Here is a 17713-nt window from a genome sequence, read left to right as displayed (position 1 = left end):
TCCTTGTTCGTCCTCTCCAAGATTCCTAATCATCAAAACATCCATGACACCAAGCATAAACTCTAAAACATAATTGACTAGGTTAGAACGAATCTGGAGATTTAGTTGTCGTGCATGTGCTCATGTTATCGATCCATACATTGTTTGTATGGGAGTGATATCCTCATCATCCTCCCCCACTTGAATTGGAGTCATCCTCGACTCAGACAGTGGGTGGCCGAGCAACTCTAGGATGTACAAGGCCTTTAGGCCAAGAAACAGGCGTTGCTGATTTCTGGCAGATTCTGGACATCGTCTTCTCTTGAGCTTGGGAATCTATGATTGATTGTGTAACACCCCTAGTGTTACTGGCACTAAAAACTTGAGCATAACATCATATTCATTGACATTTCATGTTGTTTGTTACACCTAGAATACATCTAATAGATAAAACTTCAAAATAAGTGTGATGTGATGATTTGAAGTATTCTTAACCCTAGGGTAGGGTGCTTAACCCTAGGATTAGGGCATATGGGTAAATATGAAGCCAAATGGAGTATTACCTCAAAAGCCATTGGAAATATTCATAAGGGATCCAAATTGATGGATTTGAGTGGCACAAAAACCCTAGAGTGCTCAAAACCCTAAAAGGAACCCTAGAAAACCCTAATTTGTACCCTAGGGGGTGAATTCAAATTCTCTACACATTTGGACCAAAATGTAAATCTCAAAGTGGTAGAACATAAAAAACCATGTAACTTTTACATTGGAGGATTTTCAAGTAGTATGGAGTAATTTGGACTTAATTGCAAAAAGTCCCAAGCACACTTATGTGGCTAACTCTGAATTTCGGTGAGATTGAGCCAACTTTGGAGCCTTGTATTTCTTAATTCAAGAGGATTTTTCCCTAGGTTAATACATCAATCTTGTAGAGCTATGATAGGAGTACAACTTTGATTAAGTGACTAAGCATTGGTGATGTACAAAAATTGGAGATAAATGAACTTAAAGTCGGGCTGTCAGACAACTTCAGTTCCAAAAACTTAAGTTCAGTGACATTTGGTTAACTTTGGAGGCAGTTCGTGGTTAATTCGATGTAATTAAGGCCAGGGTCACTGTGGCAAAGTTGAAGCCCTAACATTGGTGAACAAATTTGTTGTATTAAGCTTGGCCTAGTGCTGTGTAATTTTTGGAGTAAATTACTCCCAAACTTGCTCTGTCAGGCGCTCTGAAGAACGATTGCAATACTACAGTAACAAAAAGATCTCAGGTGCGGAGCACCTCGCCGCCGGTACTGATCGGCGCTGTGACTCGCGCCACATCCCCAGGAATTTTGTAGAGAATCCCCTGACCTTTTATTTTATCACAGAAATAGACCTAATTTTGTATTTTGAATTCCAAAACTTGTTTATTTCATATCTTTTGCATATGAACTCCGAATTGAGTGGTTCAAATTGCATATGATCTCCTTGTCCTTGATTACCTTTTTGGGTTATTATGGTTAGCTTCATGCTATTGCTCCACTTTAATCATCAAAGATGATGGGAATATTTATGATACGATGATGTTATCTTGATTATGATGATGAACTGTGATACTTTAGGGGACTCAGGCTGATTCTTGAGTACCTCTCTGTAAGGACCTGTTGGTTGAGAGACCACCCAGGAAATCAGTACAACCATGAGGGTGGAATGGGACGCTCTGAGATGATTAATTAGATGAACTTGGGGGTGTAGTTGGCTTTGTCGAAGGGTCGTCAATGGGGGCTAGGGCATAGTGCTTGCTCGGCTAAGGGTGGGTGCCGAGGTTCATTCGATTTGGTTTTGTTAGTCACCCACCTTAGGGAGGAGTACTGTGTTTGTACGACTGGCGCAACCTAATGAGAAACTATGCACCAGGGAAATCTTTGTAAAGGCTATGTAGTGTATCCCTGGCCATTCACCTCGGTAGTGAAGATCGGGTCTCTTGCAAACCTAGGCTAGAAAGGGATCACAGCTCGTGGGTAAAGTGTGCAACCTCTGCAGAGTGTTAGAAACTGGTATATCAGTCGTGCTCACGGTTAAGAGCAGCCTTGGGATCCTCTTTGATTAGAATTACTTTGGATACTTTTATGTTGATGGTAACTGATAATGATTATAACTGTGGTTTCTAGTATTTCCTCTTAGAGGGAGTACTTTTGGGTAATAACTTGTTTATTACTAAAACCTCGCTTACTACTAGTAATAAATACCTGACCAACTAAAAGCAACTGCTTTAACCTTAACCCCACATACAACTAGTCCACCTTAACCAAACGAGACATTTGCTGAGTACATTGATGTGTACTCATAATTGCTTTAAACCCCCACCCTAGGTTGTCCCCATTGCAATCTGTGCTCAGGAGGAGATGAAGGCAACATGGAGGACTTTGAAGAGTTTTAGGACTACGATGAGTTCTAGTCGTGTTTAGTGGCAAACCCCCAGTTAGCTGCCTGTGAAGGCCTTATTCTCTATGTTTCGTATTCCTCACTTTGATTATGATTATGACTACGTTAAGTTAATGACTATGTGGATGTCTTGGACATCTTGATGTAATAAAGTACTATTTCTGCTATTTATGTTGAGCAATGTGTGATGATGTCCAATTATGTAATCGCTGTGTACGTGAGTTTCTGATCCTGGCACGTACATGGTTCACATCCGGTTTGCCTTCCAAAACTGGGTGTGACATTGAAGAAGGCATTTCTTCAGCTCTAACTACTTCGAGGAAAAAAGACCACTTGGCATGAACAACACTAAATATGCCAACAAGAAAGCATCATCAGCAACAACATCTGACAGTGGTGAGTTCCTTGCAAAAATGTATGAGTTGACCCTAAAAAAGATGGAGTATTGGGCTCAGATAGATGGGAGCCTCAGTAAGGACATCAATGAGCTTGTGTAGCTAGAAAAAGAACTAGACATTAAGGCAAAGAGAGAGGAGAGGGTGGCAAAGTGTGAACGATCCAAAGAAGAAGAGAGGATCATGGCAGTGGATTTGGACAAATGCAATCACATACTTAGGGCATACTATGCACTAAAGCTAGCTCAAATTATGTAGAGGTATCCTAAACCCTAAACAATGAATTGTTGTGAGTTTTCTAACGAGTCAGAAACTTCAGCAGCTTCTCCACTTTTATGTATTCACTTTAAACTTTTGTATGATTGTTGAACTTCATTTGTATGCAAGTGTGAAAATTTGAGTGCAGTTTGTTTCTTCATGAATAAATGTGTGGTTGGAGTTGTGCTGTTATTTGCTTGATGAGTGCAGTTAATACTATCGTTATTCTTTTACAGAGTGTTGAAAACATGACATAAGAAAGGAACCATGCTTTATTTCAAGAGGACGGACCAGGGAACATTACACATCTAGGCATACATGGACATAGTGAGGCATACATGGATATAGTGATGCATACATGGATATAGTGTGTCATCTACTGCTCTCCATAAACATGCCACACATGCTCAATTAAATCTTGTTTAAGTATAGCATGAGCATCCCTATCTCAAAGACGATGGTGTGCTGCAATGAACGTGGCTTGATCCTGTGTTCCTATTGGGTATCGATCGACGTTTGTGTCGTTGCTATCATACAACGTGGATAGTTTCATACCTCGCTCGTTGTCTATTACCATGTTGTGCATGATAATACAAGCCTTCATGATGTACTTGAGGCTTTCGTGTTGCCGTCCGGAAATAGGGCCACACACAATAACCCAATGTGACTGAAGAACACCAAATGCACGCTCAATGTCTTTCCTTCTTAACTCTTGCATTTGAGCGAACATGTGATCTTTCTAAGTGATAGGTTCACGGACAATTTTGAAGAATGCTAGCCAATCAGGGTAAATTCCATCTGCTAATTAGTAACCGATGTTGTTAAAGGTTACCATTCACTACAAATTCAACAGGAGGAGCATCACCACGAACTTGCGTCGCGAATATGGGTGAACGATGTAGAACGTTGATGCCATTGTTGGCCCCATGCATGCCAAAACCAAAGGTCATTCGATGCAATGGCCTCTAGGATCATTGAGGGATGCTTCCCTCGTCTCGTGAACATGCCCTTCCATGCAGTAGGACAGTTCCGCCACTCCTAGTGCATACAATCAATGCTCCCTAGCATCCTAGGGAACCCTCGTGATGCATTAACCTACAAAAGATTTTGGACATCCTGCATGGTAGGAGCATGTAGGTACTGTGCTTCAAAGATGTAAACTATAGTAACACAAAACTTGTTAAGGGCTTCAATGGCAATAGCTTCGCAAATACAAACGTATTCATCTACGACATCTGCAGGGACACCATAGGCTAGTATACATGCACAGGTTATGCACTTTTGAAACAATGATAGCCCCATCTTCCCAGTTTCATTAGGACGACATGTAAACCATGGGTTCATAAGTTCGACAGCCTGAACAATGTGAAGAAATAGATCCTTTCTCATGGGGTAACTATATATATAGTAACATATGTGCAAAAGTATTATTGAACTGAAAGAAAGATGAAATGTTCGACGACAAAATAAGTTGCCTCACGAATGTAAGTACATACGGACGACGAAATTGGTAGTCGGTAAAGGTGTACCTTTGAGCCGAGCCTGGTGGGCTGGCCTACGAAAAAAGCATGGCACGACCCGAAATTATGCATCGGGTTGTGCTTTGACCGAGGTTGTGGCCCACAGGCGGGCACGAGCATAACCCATTTCCTGAGGCACGAAATGGCCCATTCAAAGGCATAAAAAGGCCCATATTTATTTGGTTTCCGCTTCTAATCATGGAAAACATCCGCTCCAATTTGGCTAGCTGCATGCTTAATCATGGAGATGAGGTGTCAACCACCCATTGGTTTTGTGTTCTTTGGTTTTTTTAATTATAAAGCTTGAAATGTTAACATCTACTAAATTGTGTTTTGAATTTCGGGCTTTGATGTGAATGTCAGAGTTTGATGTGAATTTCAAGCTTTGATATGAATTTTGGGCTCTGTGTGAATTTCGGGCCGCCCGAAATGAGTCCGACACGTTTAACCAATAATGTGTCAGGCTGAGGGCCACCGGCCAAGGGCTAAGCCCATGGGACGCGTGACCCGAAATTCCAATTATTGAAAGTCACCGAAATATGGATGTAATACACAAAAATTAAATTAATGGATGGTAGTTGGTATAGGGGGAAAGGATGGTTGGATATATGCACCCGATATAAGGAGAGGATCTTTTAGGGAAGGTAGTAAAATTAATAAAATATAATAGATAATATATTGAGAGTTGAGCAGGGGATGATCGAAGATAGCCTAATCGTTGCGGTCAAGGAGCCACCATCGCCCATGAGGTGAGGTGGAGACGGACGGTTCCTCTCATGTACTGTAGAGGGCAGTTTGGCCACTGCACGTGGACCCTGTCGCACATGGGACCCATGTCAAAATGAGTCCTCCTCACGTCAGAGGATATCGTTCCAAAAATATATAGGTGGAGAGAGGATATATAGATGTTGGTGTCGTCGAGAGGGAACTTCCGCTCGACTCGACACTGCTGTATGAGATAGACTGATAGAGTAGAAGACAGTAGCAAGGGATGCCACGGGATGGAATCAGGTAGTCGTCGGCGACACAGGCTGCGCGGCAATTCATCTCTACTACTCTATATGTTAGCAGTGTAGGCGTCCACACTGCCATGTTCTGCCACCCGTAGCCGCCCCGCCCCGCAACCCGTAGCCGCCCCGCAGCCGTGTGGACGCCTACCAGATCTCGGTCGCGATATTCCAGCGATTCTACGTCCCGCCGCCGCCATCATCGCCCCCAAACTCGCGCTCTGCTCCGCGGCCTCCACGCCCTTCCCCCGCCCGACTCTCCTCGCCCGACTCTCCTCTCTCCCGCAATCCCCGCGGCCTCGCCCCAGATCACCGTCCCGGCTCCCCAGAAATTCGCCTAGATCGCCGCCCCAGCTCTCGATCCTCGCCCACGCTCTCCATGGAAGGCGAATCCGTCCGCGACAGCCCGATCTCCATGCAAGGCGCGTCCTCCGCCCCGGATTGCTGCCCCGGCTGGCTGGTTCCTTCCTTCCGGCTTCCCCCGTCAACCAAATCAACTCGTGAGGTCTCCTCCCCATCGCCACACCCACGCGCCGCGCACCGCACACCCGCTCGCCACGCCTCCGATCCCTAATCAATTGGACTGACCCAAGCCTGCCGCCGGCCACCCACGACCGCCCGCCTCGGCTCGTCTCAAATCGGGCGTCCCAGGGGAGCGAGGCCTCGATCGCAGCGGACCCCGATGCCCCGCATTCTGGCCCCTCCGGCGACATCGGCGGCAGCGGAGGCATGATCCGAGGGGACTCGGCGGACCTGCCAGCCATGGACGCCGCCGCACGCCCGGCCATTGTCATCGACAACGGCACAGGGCTCCCACACCTTGCAGGACGTGTACGACTCGCTGGACGTGCACGTCGTCCACTGCCTCTCCGTGCTGGTCGACGCTGACTAGGCGCCCGACGACTACTACATGGTGGCCTGCACGCTGTTCATCCACGACGCCAAGTCCGCCTCCACCCTCATCCGCTACGCCGGCTCCAGCGGAGCCTCGCCGGCGCCCAACATAACCGAGCCGCCGGCCGGCTGGGCGACTGGGCCTGGTCCATCAACCAGGCCAGGTCGTTCCGATGGAACCTGACGGCCAGTGTCGCACGCCCCAACCTGCAGGGCTCCTACCACTATGACCAGATCAACATCACCCGCACCATCAAGGTCATGGTATCCCGTGGCCACATCGACGGCAAGCTCCACTATGGCTTCAACGACATCTCCCACAGGGACACCGAGACCCCCCCTCAAGTTCGCCGAGTACTTCAACGTCACTCACGGGGTGTTTAGCTACAACCAGATAGGCAACGTGCCCCCCGCCGTCAATGGGCCACTCCATGTCATCCCCAACGTCATCACAGCCGAGTTGCATCTATTTGATCAATTCTAGGCGCTGAGGTTACTATCGGAAGATCATATAATACCCAAGTAATCGAAGTAGAAGAAGCTTTGGAGAATCATGCAAAGAGTGGTGGCCTTCTTAAGCAATATGATATAGGGTTTCAAATCTCTGTTCTTGTTGCGCTGACAACTACTTTGATGCTCTTCTGCAGCCATATCCATCAGGTATATCTCTAGCTGCCCATGTATAATTTCCCCCAAAGTAGTCCAGTGTAGTATTTTTATTGAAAGAATATTCCAGCGTAGTATATTACTCTATGTTCTTCTGAGAAAAGATATTATAAGCAGATACACCCTTTTATTTTGTAGATTGATGGAGACCTTGCGGTTAGAAAGATGACCCCACTGGTATTTCTTTTACCTTAAACCCAAGTTCAAACTTCCTTTACCAATTTTGGCTTCGCACCCATAACTTTTTTTATAACATAGATTTTATGTACCTGAATCTGCAACCTGGTAAGAATTGGCATAAAAAGAGTCGCGCAGATTGTGTCAATTGGGATTCTCATGCTTTACATTCCCTTGACTGTATTTGGCACATGCGGATCTCTCCCATCACCTTGCATTGTGGGCTACTTTCAACCAACCATAATGCTCCATGTAAGAAAAAAATAGTGTTCTTGATCTGCAGTTCATCAATCCAAAATATACATGCTAAAATCATTCATGTAAAGTTTCAGTTATTGAACGTGCCTCTTCTGTTTATAATGACTGTTGAGTGATTTTAGGATAGCAATTTAGTATAGCATGTCATTAAGTAAAGGAACAAACATCAATGTTTTTTTGTTTATTTTTGGCGCAAAGGAACAGACTGTCTGAATACTCAGTTGTGACGAATGCTATCTATTCTGCCTCTTCTGTTTATAATGACTGTTGATTGATTTTAGGATAGCAATTTAGTATAGCATGTCATTAAGTAAAGGAACAAACATCAATGTTTTTTGTTTATTTTTGGCGCAAAGGAATAGACTATTCGAATACTCAGTTGTTTATAATGACTGTTGATTGATTTTAGGATAGCAATTTAGTATAGCATGTCATTAAGTAAAGGAACAAACATCAATGTTTTTTTGTTTATTTTTGGCGCAAAGGAACAGACTGTCCGAATACTCAGTTGTGACGAATGTTATCTATTCTGTTTTTATTTTTCTTACATCTCAGCTTTGATCATTATTTGAAGTGATGCATTGTTGTTTTTTGGTTCCTACATAAATAGAAAGGGTCGATGGGTTATTGGATTATGAGTGATGATAACAAAATATTCTATTTTTAATGAACAAGAGACATGCTTTCAATTAGCGTCAAGAGGAGGATCCCTGTAACTTGATTTGTTCTGGTGTGGCCACTGGTGCTTAGGATTATGGACCAACTAATAGGACTTATCAAAGAAATATTGGTCCTACACATTTTGTACACAAACTATTTTGCTCATACAACTGGTTACATATCATAAATATTCATGCAACTCGAGTAATCTGCAATGGTGTGCAATTGGTGAAACACAATGGTATTTTCCACCTTGTGCTCCATCTTCTTAGGGCAGTTGAAGTCTGTAACATATCAAAGCATAGATTTTTTAGTATGCTTCTTCATGCTTGGAATAACTCATTTTTATCTATAGGTGTGGTTGGTGCAAGGTGATTCTTCACTGCGACGGCAACGCCAACAGCGAACTGGGAGGTGTTGTGGCTCTGCACAACCCTTGGTTAGCCTTACTCAACCTTTGCATCCCCTCTTGCTTGCTTTCTCTAACTGCAGGGATTTGTTTTTTCTGTGCTTTTACATACATAGCATATTCCCGATTGAGCTGTTACAAATGTGATCTAGGCTCATTTGCTCATTACTTTTTTATTTTGCTTTATCTGTTAATGAAATAAAAAGGTACCCTCTCCTTCACCGGTCCATACCATTTAGATTTCATCATACAAGACCAACTGAAAGATTCTGTCACTGTTTCTTGGTCATATTATCGTGCATGTTCGGGTGTTCTGTCAGTCTCAAACAGTGGTGATAATGTCTATCTTACAGATTACAGATTGGATCACACAGTCCTGGTTGATTTCCTCACTTAAGGTGCGTGAACTCTGTAATCCTTGGTTTTTTCCGACCATGAATCAACTGAATTGTTATTTTTTTATCATGTATTGTTATGTACAGAGTTCATGCCCATACCATTTAGGTTATTCTTAGCCTGCCCATACCATTTTGATTTCATTTTTTCGACCATGTTTCTGTTGAATTTTCCTAACAAACTATGGTGTTAATGTCATGGATGCTTGTGTGTATTGGGGGTTTGTATTGGGGTATAAAGTTTATATGCATTCTTCTAGTATATATCGGTTGATGCTAATTTTTAGATAAAATGATAGTGGAGAGGCATTAGACATTCTCTCTGTAGATTCGAAGGCCTTATGGCCCCAGACTCTGCAAAGTCAACCAAAGATTAAGACATTATTAAAAAAACAGGTTCTTTCATCCAATACTCATACTTATAAGGTTTAAACTTTAAAGTAACCTGACATGCAGCTATTTGTGGATGTAACAAACAAGCTGGCCAAAACAAGTCTGAAGTGTGAGACCAGGAAAAATCATTAAGCGATCACTAACTGTATCTTCTGGTAAATGTGAAACATAGTAAGATCAGCATAACCCAAACATAAATACGTTCACACATGAAAGTCTCGGTCATCAACTTTTTAGTAGTGCAAGTAGCAATACGATTGGAGATGGCAACAACAAATTGAATAGTATGTTACATTTTCTTGCACAAGTAACCAGCTGACCATGAACAGTACAGTGTTAACTTCACGTAATTGATTATAAAACGAAGAAATTGAAGATTTGGAAAACTGTAGAAGCATAGCACCAGATAATCAGTTCTCTGCAATGGGAAAGGTTGATCCAATTTTGTTATTCCCCAATCGGTAGCACTTGACGTTCACACTGTATGGGCCAATATCGACGCGGTTATCTTCCCCTCCAACAAAAAAGCACAACGTGTAGAGTGCAACCTCGAACTTAGGACTGACGCCAATCAACGTGTTGGATACTGATTTCAGCACGCCATGCCACTCAAACTGAACAATCAGCAGCTGTATCTCTGAATCAGGCTGCCAAGACCAGGGTAGAACATTTTAGCTAACATTTTTCATATGCACAGCAGCGTTGCATCAATTCTTAGCTACATAGTAATATAATCATCGATTCACCACGGCGCCTTGGAAATATATAACCTTGGTAATCCACATTTCCCTTGGCTTCTTCCAAGTAAAACTGCAAATTCGTCATGGAATACCTGTTAGTGTTCAAATGAGGAAATTAGATTTCATTAACAACACGAGAACTTGCCTGAATCCAGTTATGGAAGCCTGATACCTCACTTTCCCCTTGTCCCGGTCCTTTGATCTCACCAACAAACACATGCTCAAAGGCAGTAGAGCAGCTAGAGTTGCCACCTCTTCCATACAAATCAAACCATAGGGATGTCAGCATTTTCTTGAAGTCCTCATAGTCCTGAGGCACAACCCCCTTCTGCACTAAGTACCGGTGCAAGTACTTAATTAGCGATGTTCTGGCGATCTCTTCAACAAAAACTATTTCTTCGTGCTTATCCTGGTGGGGGTTATAGTTATCCAGAAGTGCGCAAAAACGTGAGTAGGTGGGTTTTCTTAGCACATCGTCGCCTAGCCAGCTGAACAAGCTTTCGGATGCCATATCACCCTTCTGATAAACTTTCTTCCCCTCGCCACAGTCGATTATGTAGTCCTTACCAGGAACGATACGGTTCATATCAAGCTCCCAAAGTCGGCTACACGCTTTCGATAAGCTATCCAGCTCCTCCCTGGTGGGCTCGAAATTGAGTCCTTGGTGGATATGACCGACATCCTCAGAGTACTTTTGTTCTGATGGTGGCTTTCTGTATCCATTCCATGCTTCAGACTGCATTATGCAATATCGTGAATTCAGAGTTTAGATAGTACAAGAAAGCTTTAGAACACGCAATTATCACCATTCAACTAGAGTGTCAATTGATTTATGTGGACGTAAAAGTAACAGTCTTACAAGAAACAAATGGGGTGCAACCGTGTATCTACACCTGGTTTGGTCAGATCTGTCACCAGCAAGGCCGCAATAAAGCTCAAACTGGTGTGGTCTAACAGAACGACACAACTTCAGACTATTGATACAGTTAAAATAAAACTTCAGAGCAATTATCTTGACTTGGTTCATATTCTGGTTTCCTCATTCAAAGATGAGCAAAGAGGGAAGAGTCGACAAGTGGCATCTTTAACACTAACAGATCACATTCTGCAACGGTCTCAAGGAGTGAATATCCCACAGACCAAACAAGAAGGAGCGAGATAACGATGGCCCACTCTATTCCTCAAACCAAACAGGCCATTACAACATGCTTCTAAAAAATACTTGTCTTTTTCATATTCTTATTTAGAAATTAGATCATGCTGCTTTTGCATCATAGGAAAAAAATAGCCATGATTATTGGCCCCTGAAAACAACGAACCATAAGCAGGGTTGAGTCAGTACCACCTGTCTCACTGGCCTAGAATGTTCGAGGTGATCAGGATGCTAGAAGGAGAATGGCTCACAAAGAGATGGGAGGTGTCGCAGAACGTGGACACGCCAGAGTTCGTCTCATCGGAGCTCCTACTTCAAAAGTACATGGATTTTGCAGCGGATGAATGCTCGCTTGGTGTAGAAGCCATGGAGCTCTCTGGACTAAGGTGACCATCTGATCGATCGGATCGGCCATCGCACAGGTCGCATAGGTGTCTTGCCATATCAAGCCTATATTATTGTTGTATTACATTGGACACAAAGGGAAGGGAAAAAATCCGGTGAATTGTAGGGTGTGATCTGTCTGCCTATACTTGTGGTGGCATTCATTTATGCAAATGATTTTGATATATTGATGTCGAGAATATATATGTTGTTTATTTCTATGTAATCGTTGCACACTATAATTTTATCAAACAACTTTTGTATTGTTGCAAGGGGCGACAAAAATTCAGTGGATTGTAGTGTGTGATTTGTCTATCTATAACTGTGGTGGTATTCAGTTGTGCAAATGATTTGTGGTATATTGATGCCAAGGATATATATGTTTGTTTTTATGTAATTGTGCGTACGTGGCAACCCACGGGCACATACCTAGTACTATAATAACATAATCGTTCGGCAGGCATGCCGTGTATGGAAACAACGCATGCGAGATCCTTGGATTTTTTTTCTTCTCCCGTTTATTTGTATTGTGCATTATCATCTGCCATATATTTATCTTACACGATCGAGACGAGAGAGAGACCGACGCTCCATTCTCCACTGGCACTCTGGCACCTGCATCTGTGCATGCGCGCAGCTACCCTAGCTACCGACGGCAGCAGCAGGTGAGGCCGCTGCCGAAGTCGACGCAGTCGCCGCCCTTGGCGAACTTGGCGTCCCTGCACCAGGCGTCGCAGTGCGGCAGCTCCCAGCACGGCTGGATGCAGATGTACTCCGCCGCTCCTGTATATACATACCATGCATATATAACAGTTACAATCACAACAACAATCCTCGATCCGCTGTTACATAACGATCATTACTTGAAGACAACGAACGAAAGGGCGCACATACCGTAGGACGAAAGGGCAGCAGCGACGAGAGCGACGACGATAAGGATCTTGAAGACGGGGGAGCAGGATGATGAAGCCATAGATGATGATGATAGTAGTAGTGCTTGTGCTTGGACTCTTCTTTCTTTTTGTTTTTGGTATATGCACATGGTGCGTGAATTCGATGTATATATATATGGTTCTTTGGTGGATGGATATTTAGTGCCCATTGATTCTTACCGTTACTACTGCTAATTAAATCGCTGAATGCATTTGTGTGTCCCTCATTTATCTCTCTCTCTCCCTCTTTCAAATAAGAAAGCAATGATCGTTTGCTGATACGAATCATATTCACAAAAAAAAGGCATGGATTCATAAGCTGCTAATTGCTTTCCATCCGGCCGATCGATCGATAGAAAGCATTAACTCCTTTTAAAATTACAAGATATTTTGATTCTCTAAGATATATATATATATATATATATATATATATATATTGTCTTAGATATATATTTCCTTATATAAGATATATATTCTCTAAGATATATAAGATATATTTTTCTATGCACTTAGATATATATTTTGTCTGGATACCGATCTAATAAAATATCTTATAATTTAGAATACATTATGATTATATTCGTAATTGATTAATGCCTGAATTATTGAGTGGCTAAAATCAATTTCTGAAAATAGTGTACGTTAGCTGATTTCTCTTCGGTCGTCCACTTGACCTCGAAGGGCTGGAATGACGACGACCACGTGACGATGAAGAACCAGAACAGACGATCGACCAAAGGACGGTGAGTGCGAATATAATCAAAATTATCTCTTTTCAAGAAGGAAAGAGCAGCCTATATCAAGAAAAAACCCACCGACTTCTCGAGTGGTGCTAGCCAATATTTCGCGAGCCCTGCTTGTTTCAGTTTCATACCAGATTTTAGCCATCAGAATTAACTTGTGCAGCCAAACGCTCCGCATGAGAATTAACATGAATGTAGAATCCATCGAATCGTCGCGATGGGAAGAATCCGCTATTTCCTAAACCATAAACCGTATAGAACCCTTTCATGTTCCTCCACATGCAAATTTCACAATATCCATATTCGTGTGATAGCTTGATTATCCAATAATCTAGATTCTCAGAAAAAATCTACCAAAAAGACCCATAACAGACCAACTGTAACACCCCTGGTGTTACTGTTACTAAAATTTGAGCATAACATCATAAGCATTGACATATCATGTGTTTGTCACACCTAGAATGCATTCACTAGGCAAAAGTTCAAACAAGTTGTATTGATATGACATTTCATAAGTGAAACCCTAGGGTACAGTGTTTAACCCTAGATTGCGCTTAAAGGGGTAACCAAAGCCTAAACAAGAGAAAACTTCAAAACTTGATAATAATGATCATAAAATACCACCATTAATGAATTTAAGGGATATCCAAACCCTAAGAGCACCAAAAACCCTAAATAGAACCCTAGAAAGCCCTAGACTTAAACCCTAGGGGGTTATTTGCAAAATGTGCGCACTTTTGGGCTAAAGTGCAAAAACCGAGGTATTAGGATACCTAAAGTCATGTGGATCACATATTTGAGGGTTTCCAAGTCAAAAGATGGGAATTGGACTTATTTGCAAAAAGCACCATTCAAACCCTAACGAGTTAAGTCTCAAATTCAGAAAATTGGCTCAACTTTGAAGCTTTGTAACTTCCAAATTATGAAGATTTTGCCCTAGGTCACCACATCAAGTTTGTAGAGTTATAAAAGGGGAGCAACTTTACTATAGAGATTAAGCTTTGGTTACATAAGAAATTTGGAGATAATTAGACCCAAGGATGGGCTGTCAGACTGCTTGGAATCCGAATTCAGACTGACAGTGGAATTACATGAACTTAGGGCTCGAATTCAATCATGATCCAGTGGGAATTTGACTAGGGATACTGTAGCAAAAGTAAAGATGGTTTGTAGGGCTACAACTTTGCTGCAGAGCATTGGTTGTGTTGCCATGGAAAATTGGGAGAAAATCTGCCCTAAACATCGACTGTCAAGCTGACTGAAGAAGTTCTAGATGGTACAGTGCGCTGATCAGATCGCCAGCTCAGTGCCCTCGCCGCCGACGAGCTACGCGCGGATTAGTGCTTTCACTGCCGTGATTCGCGCTCAGATCAGTTGGATAGCGCCGGGGGTCAGTAAATATCACATCGTGGATATGCTCCGGCCACTAGATTACTCCGACCACCGTACCCGAGCCAGCCACGGTGGATTCGGATGAGTTCGCCAGAGACAGCCGCTTCATGGCCTTGCTCCACGTGCCTTGGCACATCCACCGCATCGCCGTGACTCGCATTAGCCGTCCGTTCATCACCGGGGAGCTTGCCACGGTAATAGGACACCAATCACGCGCGCTAGTAACTTCCTGTTTCTTCGACCGCCGCGCGTCTTCGTCTAATTCACCGGCCACCACTCACAGACTCTATAAATTGAGCGCACCGTCGGGTCCGTAGGGTAATCACGCACCAAGCCACCAAGTCGTGCCTCCAATTATTCACCAGAGAGCTCCAATTTCTTATTTTCCCTAAATCACTCAAGAACACCGCTCGGTTTGACCTAGCCATGGCCAACGCGTCTCAGGTCCGCTCATATCCTTTGCTCTCCCGTTTTAGCGTTCTAGTGTGCCCCTGATACTCCCCGACCAACTCAATTGAGCTAGGATCCCTTAGATCGCCGGGAACGCGCTTGGTTGTTCGTGGTGCCCGTTGTCACCGTGGACACAGCGTATTAGAGCGCCATTAGTGAAATTAGTTGAGGGGAAACCCTCTTTAGGTCTTGAATTCAGTCTCTGCCAAAGAAGAACACCAGTCATCAAGTATTCTAGCCGATACACGCTCGCCGGAGCTCGGCTCCCTGCCGTTCTCTGTCGTGGATTGGAAATTGTGAAAAGAAGAAAGTGTAGGGGTGTTTTTGTAAGCTGTTAGTGAGACAGAGGAATAGTGCTCTGACCGTTTTCCTGTTATTTAAATCATCAGGGATTTATTCGCAAGGCCGACAGTGCGGGCGCGCGCGGGCGCGCTTCTGCCTGTGATGGGCTGACTTGGGCCGGTTTCGGTCCACTACTGTTCATATATTTTCTTTTTCTTTTTCTGCGAGAGCTAAAGAAATTCTAGAAAATTGTAGAAAAATGATAAAAATACCAAACCAATTTTGCGAGGTTTCTAATTTCCTATAGTATTTAATAAAAATAGTTTCATGATTTTTACTTACAATACGGAATTTTGGGGTATTTTAAACAGTTAAATTATGTACTTCTGGAATTTTATAAAATAATTTATAATCCCAAAATTCATTACATTTTTAGGGTACACTCTAAATGATATTTAAAAGCCTTGGGTAAAGTTTGGTATGATTTGGACCATGTTTGATACTTAGAACCCAAAACCCTAGCCCCTGCTCTATGAACTTCACTATTAACTCCGAAAACCCTAAGTTCTCGGAGATCCGTGACGGAAAGTTGTATTCAAGACCTTAGATAATAAACTTTTAGTATATTTGCATCTTCATGAGCATTACATGAGAATTCATTATTATACTTGGCTATATTTAGAAAACGAGGAAGAAATAGAGGTTGAAGAGACAAGGACTTCATCACCACCACTACCCGAGGAACATCAGGCAGGCAACTGCTTTTATTTTGATATCTGCGGAACAGAGCCTGATTCACTAGTAACACAAGGCAAGCCCCGGTGCATTTGCCACCTCCTTGTTCCTTTTAAAATCTTTCTCACTTGCTTGATGCATTAGGTGATAGGAGTTGTGTGCTAAACCAATTCCTGCATTTCCTTCCTTGGATTTGATTACTTCTCCTCAAATCCTTGTTTTACAAAAGGTTTTTCTTATGCTTAGCTTTGCTCTAGGAAAACAAAAATGTTTTGCTTTTACAAAAGATGATGCTTCAAAGTGGGAGGGATGTTTTCGAAAATAAAAACCTGATGGTGAATCCATCACGGTCGTGATGGGTTCAACATCGGGAAAGATGTACCTCTGCCAGGTACCAAACTTTGGGTTTGAAATGATAAAGCTAAGACCGGGCTGATGACTTGCACAAGAAGAGAGTCTTGGTGTAGTGTCTCCGGCTGAGTCGATTAAGGACCGTCTCGATGTAGGCCTGCTGACTGAGGACCCTTTAACTGGTCACATTCCTCATCATGGGTAAGCTTTGCCTCGGGAAGACTAATACCAGAATAAGATAACACACAATGGGAGTGGAGAGATGGCGAGAGTAGCGTGTACCCTCTGTGGCAAGACGCTGGACGGTGGTGTATCTATGCTCTCGGTTGGCGTGAACCTGATCTGGTCTTAAGAACCCCGGTGGCGAGTTGACATATGCAAGGGTTAAGTGCTACATATGTCATGTGATTGGAGATCCTCAGCTGAGTATAATCAATTCGGATCACTGTAACTTTGCGGACATGAAGACTTGGTCACTGACTTACACGTAGCAATCCAGTAAAGATGAAGGGTTGTTAAGTAATTGGCTAGTGCAGGTCAAGTGATTGAACTAGGGTAGAAAGAACTCTAGTTGCAGGTAATTTTACTTAACCTGATAAATAAAACTGGATTTTTAAGGATCCACTATTAGTAAGCATTTCTGCAAACAGAGTCATTGATTATTGACAAGCCTTACCTTGACTCCCTTAAAGCCACCATATCCTTGAGAGTCTTTTACTTTGTCGGGTAAGTCTTGTGAAAGTACACTTCATACTCAGGGCTTTGTCCCATGTTGTTTTAGGTGAAGAAGTAGCAAACTTTTGTTGCTTCTGTTCCAAGGTGGTACCGAAAGAAGAGAATCAAGACTAAAGCTGCAGGAGGAAAGGCCCTCCGCTAAAAATTTTACTGTTTATTTGGGAGGGGTTTTTGCCTCCATGTTTTGTAATAATAATACTCAGCACTTATATATTTTGTTCTGGTCTGTAACTATATAACTCTGTCTTACTTTTCAATAAAGTAATTTATTGTAACTGCTTCCGCACTTTCGTATCTCCGATGAATTGTAATGTCTGCGTGACAGGTGAAACGCTCTTGGGAAAGGTAAGGAATTCAATACCAAACTTGTCAAGTGATC

At 42.9% G+C, this 17713-nt stretch overlaps 1 long non-coding RNA gene and 1 pseudogene across 1 annotated transcript; both read right to left on the bottom strand.

Annotated features, from left to right (window-relative positions):
* LOC103647018 (poly(U)-specific endoribonuclease pseudogene) lies at nt 10269-11072 on the bottom strand (annotated as a pseudogene).
* On the bottom strand, nt 12048-12906 carry LOC103647017 (uncharacterized). Its single transcript, XR_002750023.2, has 2 exons — nt 12609-12906; nt 12048-12497 (listed from the first exon to the last, which is right to left on the bottom strand). It is a non-coding gene; the product is annotated as an uncharacterized lncRNA (long non-coding RNA).
* Between the last annotated feature and the right edge of the window lie 4807 nt (nt 12907-17713).

Source organism: Zea mays, chromosome 2 (assembly GCF_902167145.1).
Source record: "Zea mays cultivar B73 chromosome 2, Zm-B73-REFERENCE-NAM-5.0, whole genome shotgun sequence".
Classification (NCBI taxonomy): Eukaryota; Viridiplantae; Streptophyta; class Magnoliopsida; order Poales; family Poaceae; genus Zea; species Zea mays.
This window is presented reverse-complemented; position numbering and strand designations above follow the sequence as displayed.